Below are 26,251 nucleotides of genomic sequence, written 5' to 3'. Positions count from 1 at the left end.
GAATGAATATATTACTTCACTACAGGAACATAAATGGTAAGATTCTGAGTAATTTACAGGTGTTACATAAAAATGGGCTTTTGTATCCAGAGCATTAACATATTGTGTTTAATACTCATACGCATGTAAGTTTTCTCTTCTATACACAGAATGGTAGGAATATATAAGAAGTCTCAAGGGTAGGGAGATAGCACAGAGTAAGGGAGTAAGCCAACTAAGATGGATTATTTGATAATATAGTAAATAAATCTATTATTATTGTTGATGATTTTAAAGAATAAATGATACATTTCAAACTATCTTGCCATTTTGCTGTTATTTTCTTTTTAAATTAGAAATTGTTTTGCAATAGAAAAATAGAAATTATCATCACACTATCATCAGTTCATCACACTAAATTGACTAACAGGAATAAATGAGGCATTTTTGGATCATTATATTTTATTTAATTGTTTACAACCTCTGTTTACTATAGGATAAGCTGGTAGATATTTTGGTTGGATAATAATAGTATTTCAATAATATCACTATCAGACCCGTGCTGTCCCTAATAGAATGAGGAAAATTAACACTTTGAAAGAATATAAACTTTTCATTATTGACAATAGAAAGTTCTTTTTCTGAATGAAAATGTGTATAACATTACTTACAATTGTGATTTATCAAAGGGTAATGAAAGAAAGATGATGTGATTGAGAAATTTAAACGTGAAAATATTTGATCTTTACATCATTTTTTATACAGAGAAAAATTTTCATTAAGTATACATTTTTACAAAAAAACAAAAACAAACAAACAAACAACAACAACAAAATAAATACATTGTGCCTGCAAGATTGCTTAACAGGTAAAGGTTCTTGCTACTGATGCTGACAACTGGAATTCTTGCCTTAGGATTCAAGTTGCAAAAAGAGATAACTAACACTTAAAAGTCCTTTTCTGAAATCCACATATGTATAATTGTACAAAACATCCCACAACCAAATATGGTAATATATATAATGAATAAAACAATGGGTATCACAACCAACCCAATGGAATTAAGTACTGTCTACATGTCTATATCTTAAATGAGGCTGATTACATATATGAATTAAGAGTTAAGCTTTTATCACTAAGATGTTCCCAAGCAATGCTGAAGCATGGTGTCCTACATTGAATTTACTTGGTGTTTCTAATAGGTTGGCAGCAACATGGAACCTGGAAACCACACAGGTGCACATTACTTTTTTCTGATTCAGCTAACCAATGATCCTACAATGGCACCCTTCATCTTTGGCCTCTTCCTGTTTATATACTTGGTAACAATCCTGGGAAATTTGCTCATCATCATTGCTGTCATCTCTGACTCTCATCTACAAACACCAATGTATCACTTTCTTTCCAAACTTTCATTTACTGACATCTGCCTAAGTACAGCCACTGTCCCAAATATGTTAAAGAACATCCACACACAGGACCAGAGCATCAGTTACACAGGCTGCCTCACTCAGGCCTGTTTTGTTTTGAGTTTTGCTGTACTAGAAAGCTGTGTCCTTGCTGCAATGGCCTATGACCGTTATGCAGCTATTTGTCATCCTCTGAATTACACAGTAATTATGAATCCATACTTCTGTGGTCTATTGATTCTATTGTCCTTGATTATTAGCATTGTGAACAGCTTATTACAGTGTTTGATGATACTGCGGTTGTCATTTTGCACAAATAATGACCTTCCTCTATTCTTCTGTGAACTTGCTCAAGTCATCAAACTTGCCTGTTCTGACACTCTCATCAATTATATCCTGATATATCTTGCAACATTTATATTTGGTGGAATCCCAATCTTTGGAATCATTTTCTCTTATACTCGAATTGCCTCTTCTATTTTGAAAATATCTTCCCTAAGAGGAAAGTACAAAGCCTTTTCTACTTGTGGATCTCACTTGGCAGTTGTCTCTTTATTTTATGGTGCAGGAGTTGGAGTTTATATCAGCTCTTCAATTACTTTTTCCCCTCAGACAACCACAGTGTCATATATGATGTACACAGTGCTCCCTCAAATGTTGAACCCTTTTATCTATAGCTTAAGGAATAAAGATATGAAAGAAGCCTTACAAAAACTCATTGCTAAGGTATCAAGTCTTCTCTGATATACATATATATGTATATATATATGTATTTAATATATATATATGTACAGATTTGAACTACTCATGCGTTTCAGAGAGTAAGAATGTCTGTTTTGTTCTTGTCTTTTATATATCATATTAACACAAAATCTTTAAATATATTCTGTGATTTATCAATTATTTATTTTTCTGCAATGATAATGATTTCACCAAGAGTTTTCATTATATTTTGTATATGCTATACAATCAGAAACAAGTAAATATTGCTAATTTATTAATTTCAATATGTATGCAAATTGAGAAAAGTAAATACATTAACAGATATAAATCACACATGTACATTCATATATATTAAAGGGTTATTTGGGAGTTCTGCATTCACTCTGTCACAGGGCTTGCTGCTCAGAGAGACAGGACATGGGAAGCTGACCATATTTACCCCACAGCCATCGCCAGGTGGGTATTAGTTGTAAGGAACCCTAGGAGACCACTCCAATGGTGTGGAAGCAAAGTCTGGAACATGGGACATATCCAGAGCTGGCTCAGTGGTTTCTGGACCAACAAGTTCTCAGGCTCTTGGGCATCTAGTCACCTCTGGAAGCCACCAAAGTCCTGAGATTGGAGTAGGAAGCTGCAGGGCTAGATGAAGCCCTAGGCAGAAGGGGAAAAGCGGGGCGCCAGCTGGTCCTGTAGGTGTAGTCTTTGGCTTGACTGTGGTTGTCTGCAGACTTGGTAGTAGCCAATGCTGGGATCACAGAGAAACCTTCTTCTGGAGATTAGACAGAGACTCTGTAGGCAAAGGGCTTCTGTATGGCTCCTCACAGCAGAACCCGATGAAAAGAGTCAGTCCATGGTTTTAAGACATTTATTGTCGTGTGGGAACTGGATGAGTAAAACTGTACCACGCTTCTCAGGGTGGGCCTGAGATTTTTTTTTCAGGGAAGAGTGTCTGGGAAGGAAAGTTCATTGGCTAAGCCTCTAGGCCTTTAAGTAACTCATCATAATGGAGATTTGTCTTGAGCCTACATGACATGTGTTCAAGTCCTCTACCCATGGAGGGGGTTGGGACATTGCTCTTACATTACTTATTACCACAAATCTATGAAGGGGTATGGCTAGTGACAGGGGCCTGGTTTCAAGGGAGTCAAGTAAAATGCCTATTGTTCCTTTCAGGGTCACTAGGGATTTAATCCTTTGCTCCACTGTGAAACAGTGTGTCTTTCACAGTCCCACAATAGATGTACAAATTAGTACATACATGAATCAAAAAGATTTAATGGAGTTGAGTGAAAAAAAAGTATTGATTCCTTGAAGTAGTTGGAGTGAGTAAAAAGAAGTGGATATAATATAATTGTATTCTATATTCAAAATATAAAATTTCCTGGAAATTTATTTGGGAAAGTGACTTCTACAGATTAAGCTTAGAACAAAAACAAAACAAAACAAAACAAAACAAAAAAAAAAACCAACCAAACAAACAAAAAAAAAAAACAAAAACAAAAGACAAAAAAAACCCAAGAAAAACAAAAAACAAATTAAGCTTAGATTTACGGTTTTTTTTAAATTTATGTACTTTTATTCTTTAATCCTTTTTTACAATCCTGATTTCATCCCTCCTCCCTTTCTGTCCCACTGAACTTTTCTGATCCCATACCTCCTCCAACCATGTACACCCCAACACCATACCAAGAGAATGTACCTATTTCAGCACCCCCATACCGCCAGGTCACCACACACCCTGGAATCTTGAATACGTAGAGGGTTAGGTGCATCTTCTTTCTCTGAGAACAGAACAGGAAGTCATCTTCTGTATATTTGTCAGGGGCCTCACATCAGTTTTATGCTTCCTGGTTGGTGACTGCCTATCTGAGAGATCTTAGGGGTCCAGGTTAGTTGAGATTGCTGGTTTTCCCCTAGGGCTGCTCTCCTCCTCTGGTTATTCCAGTTTATTTCCAATTCAGCCATGGGAACCCATGTTTCTGTCCATTGGTTGGGTGCTAGTATCTGAATTGATTCTTTTAGCTGCTTCTTGGGCCTCTCAGAGGGCAGCCATAGTAGGCTCCTGTCTGCAAGCAAACCACAGCATGTGGAAAATAGTCAGGCACAGAGGCCTCCCCTTGATCTGGAACCCAATTTGGGCCTGTCACTGGACCACCTTTCTCAAATACTCTTCTTCATTTTTGATCCTTCAGTTCCTTCAGAAAGGAACAATTCTGGGTCAGAGCTCTTGACTATAAGATGACAAACCCATCCCTCCAATTGACATCCAGTCCCCTCAATGGAGGTGGACTCTACTAGTTTCCCCATTCCCATGGTAGGGCACTTCAATCAAGGTCCCTTCCCTTGAGTCATAAGAGTCTCTCATCTCCCAGGTCTCTGGTACATCCTAAATTGTCCCCCCCCCATCTCCTAGCTCACAAAGTTGTCTTTTCCATTTTCTGCTGACCTTCAGCGCTTCGGTCCTGTCCCCTGCCCCCACTAACCTGATCACGTTCCTCCCTTACCTCCCTGTCCACTCTCACCCATGACTGCTTTCTTCTTCCCAATTGAGATAGATGTATCTGCACTTGTGTCTTTCAGCTTTTTAATCTTCTTGAGTCTTGTGCTCTGGGTATTCTGTACTTTTTGGCTAATTACCATTTATTAGTGTGAACATACAATGCATGTTCTTTTCAGTCTGTGTTACCTCACTCAAGATAATATTTTCTAGTTCCATCCATTTGCCTGCAAAACTCATGTTGTCCTCTCTCTCTCTCTCTCTCTCTCTCTCTCTCTCTCTCTCTCTCTCTCTCTCTCAATTATTTACCATATTTAAAAAATAAAACAAAACACACAAACAAAGAAACCCTAATGGTTGTTCTTCTTCACCCCCAGTATTTCTATTTGCCAAAGTCAAGTGGGAGACAGTGATTTGAGCTCCTGGCCCAAAGTAAAGTTCTCCCTTCTGCTCCATGTCACCTCAAGCAGGAGTGGTAGTGCAAAGAGATCTAGGCAGTCAACATCGGTGGGCAGCACACTGGCTGTATGGCTGTCATGTTTGTTCTCCACGTTGCCACCAGCACACTCAGATCTACATCTTCTGCCTATGGAAACACAAAGGTGCCTGCAGGAGGCAGGTGTAGGGCAGAGCAGGCCCAAGGCTGCACACAGCAAATGCAGCAGACAAGTACTACCTCTTCCTATTATACAGCCTGGCTCAGGCCCCTGTCCTGAGTGGTGTATACATGATAAGACAATTTCCAATTTCCAGATCCTAACAGGCATCCTGTCAGTTGAATGTTAGGCTCAACAAATCAGGCAATATGGTGGCTTGCTCTAGAAAACACATTTATAATGGGGCCAAAGTGAGAACTCAGCTTCTTTCACACTCTGGGGCCTGGAGTTTACTTGCTTTTCTCCTGCTCAAGTTAAAAAGACAGATTAATCCTTTCCACCACCCCATCAAAAGATCTGCTTCTTCCTAAGATGTAAGTGGTTGTGGCCCCCAAACACCAAAGCTACCCCAGAAACTGCCATGACCCCAAACCACTCAGATCCATGACCACAGACTGTGATAAAGCATGTAGAGAAGCTCAATCTTCTTTTTTAAGATTTATTTTTTAATGTATGTAAATACACTGACACTGTCTTCAGACACACGAGAAGACGGCACCAGATCTCAATAAAGATAGTTTTAAGCCACCATGTGGTTCCTGAGAATTGAACTTGGGACCTTTGGAAAGTAGTGCTCTTAACCTCTGAGCCATATCTCCAGCCTTGAGAGATGTCTTGTGGACAGTGTTTCCTTCTCCAGACATTCACCTGTTTGTTCTCTCTAAATAAACCTTATTTGACTCCCATTCCAATAAAGCACAGGCTACAGGAGTGAGTAGTTTAAAAAACTCAGGAGTGGAAGACAGGGCTGGTTTTCATGGCTAATGCTGCAAATCTTTCACCTTCACTGCCTGGAATGAAGCTAGTGGGTGAAGAAAAACCAAACGGAGTCAATGGCAAGAGCTGCAGGCTATGAAGACAATGGGTCAGACCCAGAACTGTATAAATTTTAGCACTATAAGGACAAGAAGATAGGTCCATGAACTCACCAGAGCATACCTCCACAGCATGGCTTCCAGAAGCTGTAACTAACGTAGTGTGAGCATCAGCATCTGGACACATACAAGTGTTTCTTTCTGCCTCATTCTTAATAGCCCAGTAGTATTACTTTCTATTCCATGTGAGTAGGAACCAAATTTTCTGTATCCATTCTTTTCTTGTGGGACACCTGGGTTGTTTCCAGCTTCTGGCTATCAAAGAAAAAAATCCTTCTATGAGCACAGTAGAACATGTGCCCCTGTGGCATGGCAGGGTATCTTTTGGTTATATAGCCAAGAGTGGTATAGCTGGGTCTTCAGGCTGATTTTTTTCTAGTTTTATGAGGAACCTCCTGATGTATTTCCAGAGTAGTTGTATCGATTTGCAATACCACCAGCAATGGACGAGTGTTCCTGTTTTTTCACATGCTTGCCACTGAGTTTCGGATCTTAGCCGTTCTAACTGGTGTAAGTGGAATCTCAGGGTCCTTTTAATTTTCATTTCCCTCATCACTAGGGACATGTCTTTAAGTGTTTCTCAGCCCTTCAAAATTCCTGTATTATGAATTCTCTGTTTAGTTTTAAACCCCATTTTTTTGATTGGGATGTTTGTTTGTTTGTTTGTTTGTTTTTTGTGGGCAGCTTCTTTTTTATTGGATATTTTATGTGTTTATATTTTAAATGATATCCGCTCCCCCTATCTATTCATCTCTTCTCCCCCTGATTCTATGAAGATGCTCCCACTCCTGTCTACCCACTCCCACCTTAGCATCCTGGCATGGCCCTACACTAGTGAAACTAGCTTTCACAGAACCAAGGGCTTCTTCTCCTATTGATGCCAGACAATGCCATCCTCTGCTACATATGTGGCTGAAGACATGCATCCATCCATGTGTACTTTTGGGACTGTGGTTTAGTCCCAAGGAGCTCTGGGGAGTCTGGTTGGTTGATAATATAGTTCAACCTATGGGTTACAAACCTTTTCCATTCCTTCAGTCCTTTCTCCAACTCCTTCACTGAAGACCCTGTCCTCAGTCTGAGGAAGCTGGAAACATTACCATCTGTATCAGTAAAGGTTCTGGCAGAGCCTCTCAGGAGGTATCATATCAGGCTCCACTCAGCAAGCACCTCTTGGCATCAGCAATAGTGACTGGGTTTGGTGGCTGCATATAGGATGGATCCACAGGTGAGGAAGTGTCTGGATGGCTTTGCCTTCAAACTCTGCTCCATTCTTTGTCCCTGTAATTCCTCCCATGATAATTTTGATTCCCCTTCTAAGAAGAACTGAAGCATCCAGATTTTGTTCTTCCTTTTCCTTGAGGTTCATACATTCTGTAAATTGATACTTGAGTATTCTGAGCTTTTGGGCTAATATACATTTATCAGTGTGTGCATCCCTTGTGACTGGGTTAGCTCCCCCAGGATGATATTTTCTAATTTGACCCATTTGTCTAAGATTTTTGTGAAGTTATTGTTTTTAATAGCTGAGTAGTACTCTACTGCCTAAATGTACCATGTTTTCTGTATCCATTCCTCTGTTAAAGACCATCTGGGTTCTTTCCAGTTTCTGACTATTATTAATAAGGCTGCTATGAATAAAGTAGAGCATGTGTCCCTGTTAAATGTTGGAGCATCTTTTGGGTGTATTCCCAAGAATGGTAGAGCTGTTTCCTCAGGTAGAAATATTTCCAATTTTGTAAGGAACTGCCAGACTGATTTCCAGAGTAGTTGTACCAGGTTGTGATCCCAACAACAACAACAATGAAGGAGTTTTTCTCTCTCAATACATCCAGTCCAGCTTCTTCTGTCACCTGAGTTTTTTATTTTAGCCATTTGGACTAGTGTGAGGTTTGTTTTGATTTGCATTTCCCTGATGACTAAGGATGTTGAACCTTTCTTTTTTTTTTTTTCTTTTAATGGATATTTTTATTTACATTTCAATGCTGTCAGCTTTTCCATTTTCTTCTCCAGAAAACAACTATCCCAACTCCCCTACCCCAGACACTCCCTTCCACCTCCCCACCCTGACATCCCTCTACACTGCTGGCATCCAGTCTTGACAGGAACAAGGGCCTCTCCTTACATTGATGTCAGACAAGGCCATTCTCAGCTACATATGCAGCAGGAGTCATATGTCCATCCCTGTGAACTCTGTGGATCATGGTTTAGTCCCTGGACCCTCTGGGAGGTCTGGTTGTTTGATATTGTTGTTTTTCCTATGGGGTTGCAAACCCCTTGAGCTCCTTCAGTCCTTTCTCTAACTCCTCCAATAGGGACCCAACTCTCAGTCCAAAGGTTGGCTGCCAGCATCTAATTATGCATTTGGCAGTCTCTAGCAGAAACTCTCATGAGGCAGCTATATCAGGCTCCTATCAGCATGGACTTCTTGGCGTCCACAATATTATCTGGGTTTGGTGACTGTATATGTGATGGATATCCAGGTGTGTCAGTCTCTGGAAGGCTTTTCCTTTGGTGTCTGCACCTTACTTTGTCTCCATGTTTCCTTCTGTGAGTATTTTTGTTCCCTCATCTAAAAACTGAAGCATCCACATTTTGATCTTCCTTTTTGAGCTTGGTGTGGACTATATCTTGGGTATTCCAAGCTTTTGGGCTAATATATACTTATCAGTGAGGGCATGCCTTGTGTGTTTTTCTCTGATTGGGTTACCTCACTCAGGATGATATCTTCTAGTTCCATGCATATGCCTATTAACTTCATGAAGTCATTGTTTTAATAGCTGATTAGTATGTATGTACCACATTTTCTGTATCTATTATGAAATCTGAGTTGTTTTCAATATCTGGCTATTATTAATAAGGCTGGTATGAACATAGTGGAAAATTCATCCTTCTTATATGTTGGAACTTCTTTTGAGTATATGCCCAAGAGAGGCATACCAGGGTCCTCATGTAGTACTATGTCAAATGTTCGGAGGAATCTTCAGACAGATTTCCAGAGTGGTTATACCAGCATTCAATTCCACCAACAGTGGAAGAGTTTTCTTCTTTCCCACACCCACTATGGCATCTCCTCTCATCTGAATTTTTAATCTAAGCCATTGAGACTGGTGTGAGTTGGATTTTCAGGTTTGTTTGGATTTGCATTTCCTTGATGACTAAAGTTGTTTAACATTTCTTTAGGTGCTTCTTGGCCATTTGGCATTCCTCAGGTAATAATTCTTTGTTTGGCACTGCACTCCATTTGTCTAATAGGGTTATTTCATTCTCTGGAGTCTAACTTCTTGAGTTCTTTGAATATATTATATATTATCCCTCTATTAGATGCAACATTGGTAAAGATCTTTTCCCAGTTTGCTGGTTGCCATTTTGTCCTATGGACAGTATCCTTTATCAGACAGAAGTTTGCATTTTATGAGGCTCCATTGGTACATTCTAGTTCTTAGAGCAAAAGCCACTTGTTTTCTGTTCAGGAAAATTTCCATATTGCCCATGTATCAAGGAACTTTGACATTTTCTCTCCTATTAGTATCAATGTTTTGTTTTATGTGGAGGTTTTCCATCTACTTGCACTTGAGCTTTGTACAAGGAGACAAGAATGTGTCAATTTGCATTCTTCTCCATGCTGACCTTCAGTTGAACCAGCACCATTTGTTCAAAATGCTACCTTATTACTCTGGATAGGATTTTGAGTACTGTATTGAGTAACTAGGGAGAAAGTGCACAGCTTTATCTAGTCCCTGATTTTAGTAGGATTGCTTCAAGTTTCTCTTCATTGAATTTAATGTTGGCTACTGGCTTGCTGTATATTGCTTTTAATATGTTTAGGTATGGACCTTGAATTTCTGATCTTTCCAGGGCTTTTATCATGAAGGGATGTTGAATTTTGTCAAATGCTTCTCAACATCTAATGAAATAATCATGTGTTTTGTTTCCTTTGAGTTTGTTTACATAGTGGATTATAGTGATGGATTTCCATATATTGAACAATCCCTGCATTCCGTGGATGAAGCCTACTTGATCATGATGGATGATCATTTTGATGTGCCCTTGGATTTGGTTTGCAAATTTTATTGAGTATTCTTGCATCAATATTCATAAAGGAAGTTGGTCTGAGATCAAATGGTACACAAATTGGAAAGAAGGAAGTCAAAATATCACTATTTGCAGATGAATCAATAGTATACTTAAAGGACCCCAAAAGTTCCACTAGAGAACTACTAAGCCTAATAAAAAAACTTCAGGAAAGTGGCTGGGTATAAAATTAACTCAAAAAATCAGTAGCCTCCCTCTACTCAAAGGATAAACAGGTTGAAAAAGAAATTAGAGAAATGACACCTTTCACAATAGTTACAAATAACAAAAAAAAAAAATCTTTGGTGTGACTTTAACCAAGAAAGTGAAAGATCTGTATGACAAGAGCTTCAAGTTGCTCAAAAAAGAAATTTAAGATCTGGGAAAATGGTAAGACCTCCCATGCTGATGGATTAGCAGGATTCGATCTTTGACAAAGGAGCTAAAACCTTTTAGTGGAAAAGAGATAGGATTTTCAACAAATGGTGCTGGCTCAACTGGAGGTCAGCAGTTAGAAGAAAACATATTGACCCATATTTATTGCCCTGTACAAAGCTTAAGCCCAAATTGATCAAGGACCTCCACATTAAACCAGATATACTTAAACAAGTAGAAGAAAAAATCGGGAAGAGCCTCGGACACATGGGCACTGGGGAAAATTTCCTGAACAAAACACCACTGGCTTATGGTCTAGGATACAGAATCAACACATGGGACCTTGTAAAACTGCAAAGTTTAAGGCAAAAGACACTGTAATTAGGACATGGCAAGCAACATATTGAGAAAGGATCTTTACCAATCAAACATCTGATAGAGGGCTAATACCCAAAGTATACAAAGAACTCAAGAAGTTAGACTCCAGAGAGCCAAATAACAATATTAAAGAGTTGGTTACAGAGCTAAGAAAATAATTCTCAGCTGAGGAATATCAAATGCCTGAGAAGTACCTAAAGAAATGTTCAACATCCTTAGCCATCAGGGAAAAGAAAATCAAAACAACCCTGAGATTATGCCTCACACCTGTCAGAATGGCTAAGATCAAAAAACACAGATGACAACAGACATTGGCAAGGATGTAGAGAAAGAGGAAAACTCTTCCATTTTTGGTGGGATTGCAAACCAATACAACCACTCTGAAAATGGGTCTGGAGGTGCATCAGAAAATTGGACATTGCAGTACCTGAGGACCCAGCTAACCTCTCCTGGCCATATACCCAAAGATGCTCCAACATACAACAAAGACATATGCTCCAATATGTTCATAACAGCCTAATTTATAATAGCCAGAAACTGGAAAGTACCCAGATGCCCTTAAACAGAGGAATAGATACAGAAAATATGGAACATCTAAACAATGAAACACTACTCAGCTATCAAAAACAATGACTTCATGAAATTCACAGGCAAATTGATGGAACTAGAAAATATCTTTCTGAGTAAGGTAGCCCAATTACAGAAAAATAGACATGGTATGCAGTCAGTGATAAGTAGATATTAGCCCAAAAGCTTGAATTAACAAAGATAAAATTCACAGATGACATGAAGTTCAAAAAGAAGGACAAACGAAGTATGGATGCTTCAGTCTTTCTTAAAAGGGGAAATTAAAGAATCCATAAGAAGGGATATCGAGACAATATATACACAGCCACCAAAACTAGCTAATATTGATGAAGCAATGAAGTTCATGGTGACAGGAGCCTGATATAACTGTATCCTAATAGATACAGCCACAGCGTGACAAATACAGAAGCGACTACTAGGAGCAAACCATTAAACAGAGAACAGGGTCCCAGTTGGAGGAATTACAAAAAGGATTGACAGAACTGAAGGGGCTTGTAACCCCATGAGAACAACAATACCAACCAACCAGAGCACCCAGGGTTTAACCACTACCCAAAGACTATACATGGACAGACCCACGGTTTCAGCTGCATTTGTAACAGAGGATGACCTTGTTGGGCACAAATGGAATGAAAAACCCTTGGTCCTGCCAGGTCTGGTCCTCCCAGTGTATGATAATAATGGGGGATCAGAAAGGGGGTTGGTGGGGGAGGGGGAAAACCCGTATAGAAGAAGTGGAGGGGGTGGGATAGATGCCTATGGTCAGGAAACTGGGAAAGGGAATAACATTTGAAAATAAAATATAAATAAAAAATATCCACTAAAAAAAGAAAGAAAAAGAAAATGCTGCCTTTTTTTTCCGATTGGTTTTAGCACCTTTATCAAACATCATGTGACCAGTGGTGTTTGAGTTCATTTGTCGGTCTTCAATTCTATTTCATTGCTCTACCACCATGTCTCTGTACCAATGCCTTATAGTTTTTATCATTATTGCTCTGTAATACAGCTTGAGTTCAGGGATGGTGATTCCCCTAGAAGTTCTTTTATTGTTAAATATATTTTTTGCTATCCTGGGTTTTTGTTATTCATAATGAATTTGTAAATTGCTTTTTCTAATTCTATAAAAAATTGAGTTGGAATTTTAATGGGGATTGCATTGAATCTGCACATTGCTTCTCACAAAATGACCATTTTTACAGTATTAATGCTGCCAATCCTGAACAATCTAGATCTTTCCATCTTTTGAGACATTCTTGAGGTTCTTGTCATACAAATCTTTCTGTTGCTTGGGAAGAGTCACATTTGGTGAGGTATTTTACATTATTTGTGTCTATTGTGAAGGGTGTCATTTCCCTAATTTCTTTCTTTTCTTTTTTTCCATCTTTATTAACTTGAGTATTTCTTATTTACATTTCGATTTTTATTCCCGGGCCAACATCCCCCTAACCCCTCCCCCTCCCCTTCTCTATGGGTGTTCCCCTCCCCATCCTCCCCCCACTACCGCCCTCCCCCCACCAATCAAGTTCACTGGGGGTTCAGTCTTGGCAGGACCAAGGGCTTCCCCTTCCACTGGTGCTCTTACTAGGCTATTCATTGCTACCTATGCAGTTGGAGCCCAGGGTCAATCCTAATTTCTTTCTGAGCATATTTATCCTTTGAGTGGAAGAAGGCTACCTATTTGCTTGAGTTCATTTTATATCCAGCCACTTTGTTGAAGTTGTTTATCAGGTTTAGGTGTTATCTGGGGGAATATTTGGATCACTTTAGTATACTACATATCATCTGCAAATAGGAATATTTTGAATTCTTCCCTGATATTTTTTATCCCTTCGACCTCGTTTTGTTGTCTGAGTGCTCTAGCTAGAACTTTGAGTAGGGATAAAGTGGGCAGCCATGTCTACTCCTTGTCACTGGAATTGCTTCATGTTTCTGTCCATGTATTTTGATCTTGGCTACTGGTTATTGTATATTGTTTTTACTATGTTTAGGTATGGGCATTGAGTTATTGATCTGTTCAAGGCTTTTATTAAGAAAGATTGTTGAATCCTGTCAAATATTTTATCTGCATTTAATGAAATGATCATGTGGTTTTTTCCTTTGAAAATTTTTATATAGTAGATTACATTGATGTACTGTATATTGATCCATCCCTGCATACCTGGGATGAAGCCTACTTGATCATATGGACAATCACTTTGATGGTTCTTATATTTGGTTGGCAAGAACTTTATTGAGTATTTTTGGATCTATATTCATTAGGGGAATTGGTCTGAAGTTCTTTTTCTTTGTTGGGTGTTAGTGTGGTTTAGGTATAATTATAATTGTGGCTCAAAGAATGAACTGTGTAGTGTTCCTTCGGTTTCTTCTTGTGGAAATGCTTGAAACGTATTAGTATTAGGTCTTCTTTAAAGGTATGATAAGATTCTACCCTAAATGCATCTGTTCTTGGGCTTTTTGGTGGGAGACTTTAAATAACTATTTCTATTTCTTTTGGAGTTTTTGAAAGCTTGATTGCTTGTATGATCCTGATTTAACTTTGTTAACTGGTTTCTCTCTAGAAAATTTTCCATTTCATCCAGATTTTCTAGTTTTGTTGAGTATAGGCTTTTGTAGTAGGATCCAATGTTTTTTGTGAATTACCTCAGATTCTGTTGTTAAGTCTCGCTTTTTGTTTGTGATTTTGTTAACTTGCATTCTCTTTTTATGCCTTCTGGTTAGTCTGACTAAGGCTTTATCTATCTTGTTGATTTTCTCAAACAACCAGCTCCTGGTTTTGTTGATTCTTTTTATGTTTTTTTTTTAATTTCTACTTGGTTGATTTCAGTCTGGAGTTTGATTATTTCCTGCCTTCTAGTCCTCTTGGGTATACCTGCTTCTTTTCTTTTCTTTTTGAGAGTTTTAGAGGGTGCTGTCAAGCTGCTAGTGTATGCTTTCCCCAGTTTCTTTTTGGAGGCGCTCAGATCTATGAGTTTTCCTCTTAACACTTTTTTCATTGTGTTCCAAAAGTTTGGGTATGTTTTAGCTACTTGTTTCTTAAATTCTAAAATGTCTTTAATTTCTTTCTTTATTTCTTCCTTGCCTAACTTATTGTGTAGAATTTTGTTCACCTTCCGTATGTATGTGGGCTTCTGATGTTTTGTTGTTATTGTTTTTTTTTTCTTTTTTTTATTAACTTGAGTATTTCTTATATACATTTCAAGTGTTATTCCCTTTCCCGGTTTCCGGGCAAACATCCCCCTACCCCTCCCCTTCCTTATGGGTGTTCCCCTCCCCATCCTCCCTCATTGCCGCCCTCCCCCCAACAATCTAGTTCACTGGGTATTCAGTCTTAGCAGGATCCAGGGCTTCCCCTTCCACTGGTGCTCTTACTAGGATATTCATTGCTACCTATGAGGTCAGAGTCCAGGGTCAGTCCATGAATAGTCTTTAGGTAGTGGCTTAGTCCCTGGAAGCTCTGGTTGCTTGGCATTGTTGTACATATGGGGTCTCGAGCCCCTTCAAGCTCTTCCAGTTCTTTCTCTGATTCCTTCAACGGGGGTCCTATTCTCAGTTCAGTGGTTTGCTGCAGGCATTCGCCTCTGTGTTTGCTGTATTCTGGTTGTTATTGTTAGTCAGTTATGATTTGATAGGACTCATAGGAACATTTCAATCTTCTTATACCTGTTGAGGCCCATTTTGTCACCAATTAAATGGTCAATTCTGGAGAAAGTACAAGGAGTTTTTGAGAAGGTATATATTTTTGTTTTAGGATGTAGTAGTCTATAAATGCCTGTTAAATCCATTCCGTTCGTAACTTGATACAACTTTATTGTAGTTTCTCTGAGTCTCTGTTTAGTTTCTGTTTCTATGGTCTCTCCATCGCTGAGAGTGGGCTGTTGAAGTCTTCCATTACTATTGTGTGAGGTGTAATGTGTGCTTTGAGCTTTAATAAGGTTTCATTTATGAATGTAGGTGACAATGTACTTCGAGGTGAAATATTCAGGATTGATGAATATGAAGTGACCTTCCTTCTCCTTTATGGTAACTTTGTCCTGAATGTCAGTTTTATTTGATATGAGAATGGCTGTTCCAGCTAGTTTTTTGGGACCATTTGCTTGGAAAATCTTTTCCAGCCTTTTAGTCCAAGGTAGTGTTTGTCTTTGTCACTAATGTGTGTTTCCTGTATTCAGCAAAATGCTGGGTCCTCTTTAAGTATCAACTCTGTTAGTCTATGTTTTTTTATTGGGGAATTGATTCCATTGATGTTAAGAGATATTAAGGAGTAGTGATTGTTTCCTCTTACTTTTGTTATTAGATGTGGAATTATATTTGTTTGTCTCTCTTGCTTTTTCTAGGGTATAGTTTCCCTCCTTGTGCTGGAGTTTTCCATCTATTATTTTTTGTAGGGCTGAATTTGTAGAAAGACGTTGTGTAAATTTGGTTTTGTCATTGGATATCTTTGTTTCTCAATCTATGTTAATTGAGAGTTTTGCTTAATATAGTAGCCTGGGCTGGCATTTTTGTTCTCTTAGGTATGGATGTCATCTATCCATTATTTTCTAGCTTTCATAGTTTCTTTTGAGAAGTCTGGTGAAATTCTTATAGGTCTGTCTTGACATGTCACTTGACCTTTTTCTCTTACTACTCTTAACATTATTTTTTTGTGTGTGAATTTGATATTTTGACTATTACATGACAAGAGGAATTTCTTTTATGGTCCGATCTATTTGGAATTCTGTAATCTTCTTGTATGTTTATAGGCATCTCTTTCTTTAGGTTAGGAAAGTTTTCTTCTATAATTGTGTCGAAGATATTTACTGGCCCTTTAAGTTGGGAATCTAAACCCTCTTCTATACCTTCTATTCTTAGGTTTGACCTTCTCATTCTGTTCTGCATTTCTTAAATGTTTTGGGTTAGGAGCTTTTTGCTTTTTACATTTTCTTTGACTGTTGTGCCAATGTTTTCTATGGTATCTTCTGCCCCTGATAGTCTCTTTTCTATTTTTGTATTCTGTTGCTGATGCTTTCTTCTATGACTCCTGATCTCTTTCCTATGTGTTCTATCTCCAGGATTGTCTTCCGTTGTGATTTTTTTTATTGTTTTTATTTCCATTTTATATCCTGGATGAATTGTTCAATTCCTTCACTTGTTTCACTGTGTTTCTCTGTAATTCCTTAATTTTGTGTTTCTTCTTTAACGTCTTCTACTTGTTTACCTGTGTTGTTCTGTATTTCTTTAAGGGAGTTATTTATGCCCACCTTAAAGTCCTCTATCCTCATCATGAGATGTAATTTTAAATCCAAATCTTGCTTGTCCAGTGTGCTGTGGTGGGGTGGGAGACGGGTTCTGATGATGCAAAGCAGTCTTGCTTTCTATTGCTTAGGTTCTTACACTTACCTCTTACCATCTGGTTGTCTCTGGTGTTAACTGGTCTTGTGTCTGACAGTGGCTTGATCCTCCTGTAAGCCTGTATGTCTGTAGTCCTGGAGATCCCCTTTCTCCATGTGGGTTCTGGGTACAGATGGCTGTGTCACAGGGTCAGCTCCAAGAACAGGCAGAAACCATAAGGATCTTGTCCCAGACTTCTCCTGTGTTTCTATGTCCTGAGGACTCCAGGTGTTTCCCTCAGAGTAGATATGGTAATCTTCCCTCTGCTTTCAGGTGTTTCAGAGCTCCTGGAGACTGGCTTTCAGCTCTCGGCATAGGTAAAGATGGGGAGAATCCTGTCCCTGACTGCTCCTAGGTTCCTGTGACCAGACACTCTACACAGGTTTTTCTTGTGCCAGCAATGTGAATGGAAGTGATGGTCTGCCATGATATCTCAGAATTGTCCACACTTCTGAGAGTCCAGCACTCTCCCCCATAGGATTTGGGTACAGAAAGTTGTGGGACTGGGTTAGCTCCAGGCACAGGCAAAAACTGGAAGCCAGGAAATATTTTCAACAAAATCCTAAAAGAAAAACTTAAAGTAGGTAATGCCTATATAGGTAAAGAATATCAAATATACTAGACCAGAAAAGGAAGTTTCCTCAAACTCAAATTCTTCTTTAATTTTTTGTCATATGTATATATTGTTTTACATGTGGTTATTTATGCATGTACAGAAACACACATTCTTTATATGAGAGGGGACAGAGAGAGAAAGAGAGAGAGAGAGAGACAGAGAGAGAGAGAGAGAGAGAGAGAGAGAAAATGTCATATACATAGAGTCCAAATCACACCCTGTTGATTTCTTTATTGGTAGTCACATTTATATTTATTTTAGACCCACCAATTCACCCAGACAAGACATGTATAAAGACAATACTAGCTAATAGTATACATAGATAGAAAATTTTACAAGGCTCAACTACTAGATAAACACTATAAAGTGATCAAGCTTTGCTGAAATATGAGGAATATAATAATTCTCTATAAATTGCTAGTTTCTTGATAGGTAATCAAACATTGCTTATATAATCACAAATATAAATACTTTATGATAAAATAGTGTATAACTAACACACATATGATTTAAAACTTTAACAAAAATGAACGGCATTTTTAAAAAGTGTAATTTATGCACATTAGGTCTGAATTAGATCAGAGAAATATGGAAAGATTCCATTGCTCAGAGAACAATTCTGTAACATATTGCAGTGAAATAAAAAATGTGTTCAATATAATGTGGCATCACCCTTACTGGATGGATTGGGTAATAATTCATAATAAGTAATGAAAATTATTTTCCTTATTCTAGAACAAAGGCAATGATAAAATTCAAATACTTTCAGAACATAGTGAAATAGGCAAGAACAAAAAAACAAAAGCAAGAAATATTTATTGTGGCATGATCAGTGCACATCAAGCACTGTTTATTAGTAAACTATATATGTGTGTGTGTGTGTGTGTGTGTAAACACACATATACATGTACTATATATTATACATAGATATAGACATAGACATAGTGCTAAGCCAGTGGTGGTTCTCTCTCTCTCTCTCTCTCTCTCTCTCTCTCTCTCTCTCTCTCTCTCTCTCTCTCTCCTTTGAAGAATCAGTTTCAAACAAGGATAAAAATATCAGTGGGGGATGATTCAGTATGTAAAGTCACTTGCTTGCTTTTAGATACACACAAACAAAAGTATGATAAAGTATCTATAGTTTTACTAAAATATCACAAACATATCACAAGAAACATAATTAATCATTAAATAGTATGTAATGTGACTCTCAACCACATAATTGAACTGTAAACTTCCTAACAGAAAAGAGAAGACCTATGGTTAGACAAGATGGATAGGTATGGAGTAACACTTGGGAATTATAAGGCAAAGGTAAGCTGGTCATTATTATCTCTTAAAAATGATTGGGTTCAGTCCCTAGCTCCGAAAAAAAGAACCAAAAAAAATGATTGGAAACAGAACATTATAATATGAGAATTTTCTAAAATAAAGATGCCACAAGTATAGATTTATTTTTAACTCTGAAGTGAAGATTAAACTATTAAAACACCATTTGTTACAAATCAGAAAAATATATCTAATTTTACTTCAATGATTTTATATATATATATATACATATATATATATATATATATATATATATATCCAGCATGTACCATTATATTACAGATCACTAAATCCAGCTGATCATACAGAAAAGTGCTAAGATATGATCACTTTCTTAAGCAAAGATAATGTTACAGACTGTGAAATTATTTTACTGTGTTTGAGTTTTCCAGGCAATTGTATATTTATGGAATACAAATCAAAGCGTAATAATAAATATATTAGTCCTAAAATTAAGATCTATGGGACAACATGATAAAATATTGAGAATCTACCAATGATTTCATTTGTCCAGATTGAATATTAATGCCTCTGTGTCTCAATTTCTCAAAATCAATCACATGCCTGCCTATATAAGAAAAAACCATCATCATTCTCAGTTAATCTGGTAGGTAGTTTTTTTTTTTTTTCTTCATTTTTCTTGAAGGAAAGCCTCATGCTATTGGAAACAAAGATACAGGTATATTTTAATTCACACTAGTCAACCACAAAGTTCCATCATGACATTTTCACAATTTTCAGGGCAAATTTATTCAAGAAAATAGAGCAAAAATGCCAAGTTTAAGAAAATTACATTGCTATTAGAATAAATTATCCAAAATTTAATATATTTTAATGAATTCTGAGACCTTAATGTCTATAATATATTTTGATGATATATACATTCCCCACATACCTTTAAAATTTCAGACATATTTTTTTATTAACTTGAGTATTTCTTATATACATTTCGAGTGTTATTCCCTTTCCCGGTTTCCAGGCAAACATCCCCCTAATGCCTCCCCCTCCCCTTCTATATGGGCGTTCCTCTCCCCAACCTCCCCCCATTGCCGCCCTCTCCCCAACAATCTAGTTCACTGGGGGTTCAGTCTTAGCAGGACCCAGGGCTTCTCCTTCCACTGGTGCTCTTACTAGGATAATCATTGCTTCCTATGAGGTCAGAATGCAGGGTCAGTCCAAGTATAGTCTTTAGGTAGTGGCTTAGTCCCTGGAAGCTCTGGTTGCTTGGCGTTGTTGTACATATTGGGTCTCGAGCCCCTTCAAGCTCTTCCAGTTCTATCTCTGATTCCTTCAACGGGGGTCCTATTCTCAGTTCAGTGGTTTGCTGCTGGCATTCGCTTCTGTATTTGCTGTATTCTGGCTGTGTCTCTCAGGAGCGATCTACATCCGGCTCCTTTCAGATTGCACTTCCTTGCTTCATCCATCTTGTCTAATTGGATGGCTGTATATGTATGGGCCACATGTGGGGCAGGCTCTGAATGGGTGTTCCTTCTGTCTCTGTTTTAATCTTTGCCTCTCTATTCCCTGCCAAGGGTATTCTTGTTCCCCTTTTAAAGAAGGAGTGAAGCGTTCACATTTTGATCATCTGTCTTGAGTTTCATTTGTTCTAGGCATCTAGGGTAATTCAAGCATTTGGGCTAATAGCCACTTATCAATGAGTGCATACCATGTGTGTTTTTCTGTGATTGGGTTACCTCACTCAGGATGATATTTTCCAGTTCCAAACATTTGCCTATGAATTTCATAAAGGCATTGTTTTTGATAGCTAAGTTATATTCCATTGTGTAGATGTACCACATTTTCTGTATCCATTCCTCTGTTGAAGGGGATCTGGGTTCTTTCCAGGTTCTGGCTATTATAAATAAGGCTGCGATGAACGTAGTGGAGCACGTGTCTTTTTTATATGTTGGGGCATCTTTTGGGTATATGCCCGAGAGAGGTATAGCTGGATCCTCAGTCAGTTCAATGTCCAATTTTCTGAGGAACCTCCAGACTGATTTCCAGAATGGTTGTACCAGTCTGCAATCCCACCAACAATGGAGGAGCATTCCTCTTTCTCCGCATCCTCGCCAGCATCTGCTGTCACCTGAGTTTTTGATCTTAGCCATTCTCACTGGTGTGAGGTGAAATCTCAGGGATGTTTTGATTTGCATTTCCCTTATGACTAAAGATGTTGAACATTTCTTTAGGTGTTTCTCAGCCATTCGGCATTCCTCAGCTGTGAATTCTTTGTTTAGCTATGAACCCCATTTTTTAATAGGGTTATTTGTCTGCCTGCGGTTTAACTTCTTGAGTTCTTTGTATATATTGGATATAAGGCCTCTGTCTGTTGTAGGATTGGAAAAGATCTTTTCCCAATCTGTTGTTTGCCATTTTGTCCTAACCACAGTGTCCTTTGCCTTACAGAAGCTTTGCAGTTTTATGAATTCCATTTGTCGATTCTTGATCTTAGAGCATAAGCCATTGGTGTTTTGTTCAGGAAATTTTTTCCAGTGCCCATGTGTTCCAGATGCTTCCCTAGTTTTTCTTCTATTAGTTTGAGTGTATCTGGTTTGATGTGGAGGTCCTTGATCCACTTGGACTTAAGCTTTGTACAGGGTGATAAGCATGGATCGATCTGCATTCTTCTACATGTTGACCTCCAGTTGAACCAGCACCATTTGCTGAAAATGCTATCTTTTTTCCATTGGATGGTTTTGGCTCCTTTGTCAAAAATCAAGTGCCCATAAGTGTGTGGGTTCATTTTTGGGTCTTCAATTCTATTCCATTGGTGTATCTGTCTGTCTCTGTACCAATACCATGCAGTTTTTATCATTATTGCTCTGTAATACTGCTTGAGTTCAGGGATAGTGATTCCCCATGAAGGCCTTTTATTGTTGAGGATAGTTTTAGCTATCCTGGGTTTTTTGTTATTCCAGATGAATTTGCAAATTGTTCTGTCTAACTCTTTGAAGAATTGGATTGGTATTTTGATGGGGATTGCATTGAATCTGTAGATCGCTTTTGATAAAATGCCCATTTTTACTATATTAATCCTGCCAATCCATGAGCATGGGAGATCTTTCCATCCTCTGAGGTCTTCTTCAATTTCTTTCTTCAGAGTCTTGAAGTTCTTATTGTACAAATCTTTTACTTGCTTGGTTAAAATCACACTGAGGTATTTTTTATTATTTGGGTCTATTATGAAGGGTGTCGTTTCCCTAATTTCTTTCTCGGCTTGTTACTCTTTTGTGTAGTGGAAGGCTACTGAATTATTTGAGTTAATTTTTCACCCAGCCACTTTGCTGAAGTTGTTAATCAGCTTTAGTAGTTCTCTGGTGGAACTTTTGGGATCACTTAAATATACTATCATATCATCTGCAAATAGTGACATTTTGACTTCTTCTTTTCCGATCTGTAGCCCCTTGACCTCCTTTTGTTGTCTGATTGCGCTGGCTAGAACTTCAAGAACTATATTGAATAAGTAGGGAGAGAGTGGGCAGCCTTGTCTAGTCACTGATTTTAGTGGGATTGCTTCAAGTTTCTCTCCATTCAGTTTAATTTTAGCAACTGGTTGCAGTATACGGCTTTTACTATGTTTAGGTATGGGCTTTAAATTCCTTTTCTTTCCAGGACTTTTATCATGAAGGGGTGTTGAATTTTTTCAAATGCTTTCTCAGCATCTAATGAAATGATCATGTGGTTTTGTTCTTACAGTTTGTTTATATAATGGATCACATTGATGGTTTTCCGTATATTAAACCATCCCTGCATGCCTGGGATGAAGCCTACTTGATCATGGTGGATGATTGTTTTGATGTGCTCTTGGATTAGTTTTTTTCCAGAATTTTATTGAGTATTTTTGCGTTGATATTCATAAGGGAAATTGGTCTGAACTTCTTTTTCTTTCTTGGGACTTTGTGTGGTTTAGGTATAAGGGTAATTGTGCCTTCATAGAAGGAATTCGGTAGTGCTCCATCTGTTTCAATTTTGTGGAATAGTTTGGATAATATTGGTATGAGGTCTTCTATGAAGATTTGATAGAATTCTGCACTAAACCCGTCTGGACCTGGGCTCTTTTTGGTTGGGAGACCTTTAATGACTGCTTCTATTTCCTTAGTAGTTATGGGGTTGTTTAACTGGTTTATCTGTTTTAACTTCGGTACCTGGTATCTGTCTAGGAAATTGTCCATTTCCTGCAGATTTTCAAGTTTTGTTGAATATAGGCCTTTATACTAAGATCTGATGATTTTTTGAATTTCCTCTGAATCTGTAGTTATGTCTCCCTTTTCATTTCTAATTTTGTTAATTTGGACACACTCTCTGTGTCCTCTCATTAGTCTGGCTAAGGGTTTATCTATCTTGTTGATTTTCTCAAAGAACCAACTTTTGGTTCTGTTGATTCTTTCTATGGTCCTTTTTGTTTCTACTTGGTTGATTTCAGCTCTGAGTTTGATTATTTCCTGCCTTGTACTCCTCCTGGGTTATATTTGCTTCTTCTTGTTCTAGAGCTTTTAGGTGGGCTGTCAAGCTGCTGACATATGCTCTTTCCTGTTTCTTTCTGCAGGCACGCAGAGCTATGAGTTTTCCTCTTAGCACAGCTTTCATTGTGTCCCATAAGTTTGGGTATGTTGTACCTTCATTTTCATTAAATTCTAAAAAGTCTTTAATTTCTTTCTTTATTTCTTCCTTGAACAGGTTATCATTGAGTAGAGCACTGTTCAATTTCCACATATATGTGGGCATTCTTCCCTTATTGTTTTTGAAGACCAGTTTTAGGCCGTGGTGGTCCGATAGCACGCATGGGATTATTTCTATCTTTCTGTACCTGTTGAGGTCCGTTTTGTGAACAATTATATGGTCAATTTTGGAGAAAGTACCATGAGGAACTGAGAAGAAAGTATATACTTTTGCTTTAGGATAGAATGTTCTATAAATATCTGTTAAGTCCATTTGGCTCATGACTTCTCTTAGACTGTCCACGTCTCTGTTTAATTTCTGTTTCCATGATCTGTCTATTGATGAGAGTGGGGTGTTGAAATCTCCTACTATTATTGTGTGAGGTGCAATGTGTGTTTTGAGCTTTAGTAAGGTTTCTTTTACGTATTTAGGTGCCCTTGTATTTGGGGCATAGATATTTAGGATTGAGAGTTCATCTTGGTGGATTTTTCCTTTGATGAATATGAACTGTCCTTCCTTATCTTTTTTGATGACTTTTAGTTGAAAATTGATTTTATTTGATATTAGAATAGCTACTCCAGCTTGCTTCTTCTGACCATTCTCTTGGAAATTTGTTTTCCAGCCTTTCACTCTGAGGTAGTGTCTGTCTTTGTATCTGAGGTGTGTTTCCTGTAGGCAGCAGAATGCAGGGTCCTCGTCGCATATCCAGTTTGTTAATCTATGTCTTTTTTATTGAGGAGTTGAGGCCATTGATTTTGAGAGATATTAAGGAATAGTGATTGTTGCTTCCTGTTATATTCATATTTGGATATGAGGTTATGTTTGTGTGCTTTTCTTCTCTTTGTTTTGATGCCAAGACGATTAGTTTCTTGCTTCTTCTAGGGTATAGCTTGCCTCCTTATGTTGGGCTTTACCCTTTATTATCCTTTGTAGTGCTGGATTTGTAGAAAGATATTGTGTAAATATGGTTTTGTCATGGAATATCTTGGTTTCTCCATCTCTGTTAATTGAGAGTTTTGCAGGATACAGTAACCTGGGCTGGCATTTGTGTTCTCTTAGGGTCTGTATGACATCCGTCCAGGATCTTCTGGCTTCCTTAGTTTCCGGCGAAAATTCTGGTGTGATTCTGATAGGTCTGCCTTTATAGGTTACTTGACCTTTTTCCCTTACTGCTTTTAATATTCTTTCTTTATTTTGTGCGTTTGGTGTTTTGACTATTATGTGTCAGGAGGTGTTTCTTTTCTGGTCCAATCTATTTGGAGTTCTGTAGGCTTCTTGTATTTTTATGGGCATCACTTTCTTTAGGTTAGGGAAGTTTTCTTCTATGATTTTGTTGAAGATATTTACTGGTCCTTTGAGCTGGTAGTCTTCACTCTCTTCTATACCTATTATCCTTAGGTTTGATCTTCTTATTGAATGCTGGATTTCCTGTATGTTTTGGGCCAGTAGCTTTTTCTGCTTTACATTTTCTTGACAGTTGTGTCAATGATTTCTATGGGATCTTCTGCTCCTGAGATTCTCTCTTCCATCTCTTGTATTCTGTTGGTGAATCTTGTATCTACAGCTCCTTGTGTCTTCTTTTGGTTTTCTATATCCAGGGTTGTTTCCATGTTTTCTTTCTTGATTGCTTCTATTTCCATTTTTAATTCCTTCAACTGTTTGATTGCGTTTTCCTGGAATTCTTTCAGGGATTTTTGTGACTCCTCTCTATGGGCTTCTACTTGTTTATTTATGTTTCCTGGAATTCTTTCAGGGATTTTTACGATTCCTCTCTGTAGGCTTCTACTTGTTTATTAATGTTTTCCTGTGTTTCTCTAAGGGAGTTCTTTATGTCTTTCTTGAAGTCCTCCGGCATCATGATCAAATATGATTTTGAAACTATATCTTGCTTTTCTGGTGTGTTTGGATATTCTGTGTTTGCTTTGGTGGGAGAATTGGGCTCCGATGATGCCATGTAGTCTTGGTTTCTGTTGCTTGGGTTCCTGCACTTGCCTCTCGCCATCAGAATATCTCTAGTGTTACTTTGTTCTGCTATATCTGACAGTGGCTAGACTGTCCTATAAGCCTGTGTGTCAGGAGTGCTGTAGACCTGTTTTCCTGTTTTCTTTCCGCCAGTTATGGGGACAGAGTGTTCTGCTTTTGGGCATGTAGTTTTTCCTATCTACAGGTCTTCAGCTATTCCTGTGGGCCTGTGTCTTGAGTTCACCAGGCAGGTCGCTTGGATTTGGAAGGTTTGTCTTACCTCTGGTCCCGAGGCTCCAGTTTGCTCGTGGGGTGTTGCTCCTGGGCCCTCCTCTATGGGAACCCAGAGGCTGTATACAGTTTCTTTATGCCAGGGATGTGAGCAGGGGTGGGCAGTGTTGGTGGTCTCTTCTGCTTTGCAATCTCAGGAGTGCCCACCTGACCAGGCAGTGAGGTCTCTTTCCCAAGGGGTTTGGGAGCAGAGAGCTGCTGCAGGCAGGGATCCGTGGGTTTGGGACTCCCGCTAACCACCGGAAATGCCCGGTCCTAGAGGAATTTTGCCTCCGTGTGTCCTGAGTTCACCAGGCAGGTCGCTTGCATCAGAAAAGTTGGTCTTACCTGTGGTCCCGAGGCTCAAGTTTGCTCATGGGGTGCTGCCTACGAGCTCTCCGCGGCGGCAGCAACCAGGAAGATCTGTGTCGCTGTTTCCGGGAGCTTCCATGCACCAGGGTTCCAGATGGCATTTGGTGTTTTCCTCTGGCGTCAGA

At 38.5% G+C, this 26,251-nt stretch overlaps 1 pseudogene; it reads left to right on the top strand.

Moving 5' to 3' along the window:
* Positions 1,194-2,132, top strand: Or7g28-ps1 (olfactory receptor family 7 subfamily G member 28, pseudogene 1; annotated as a pseudogene).

Source organism: Rattus norvegicus, chromosome 8 (genome assembly GCF_021556685.1).
Source record: "Rattus norvegicus strain SHRSP/BbbUtx chromosome 8, alternate assembly SHRSP_T2T, whole genome shotgun sequence".
In the NCBI taxonomy this organism is placed as follows: domain Eukaryota; kingdom Metazoa; phylum Chordata; class Mammalia; order Rodentia; family Muridae; genus Rattus; species Rattus norvegicus.
The sequence above is the reverse complement of the archived record's forward strand: the minus strand, read 5'-3'. Positions and strand labels throughout refer to the sequence as shown.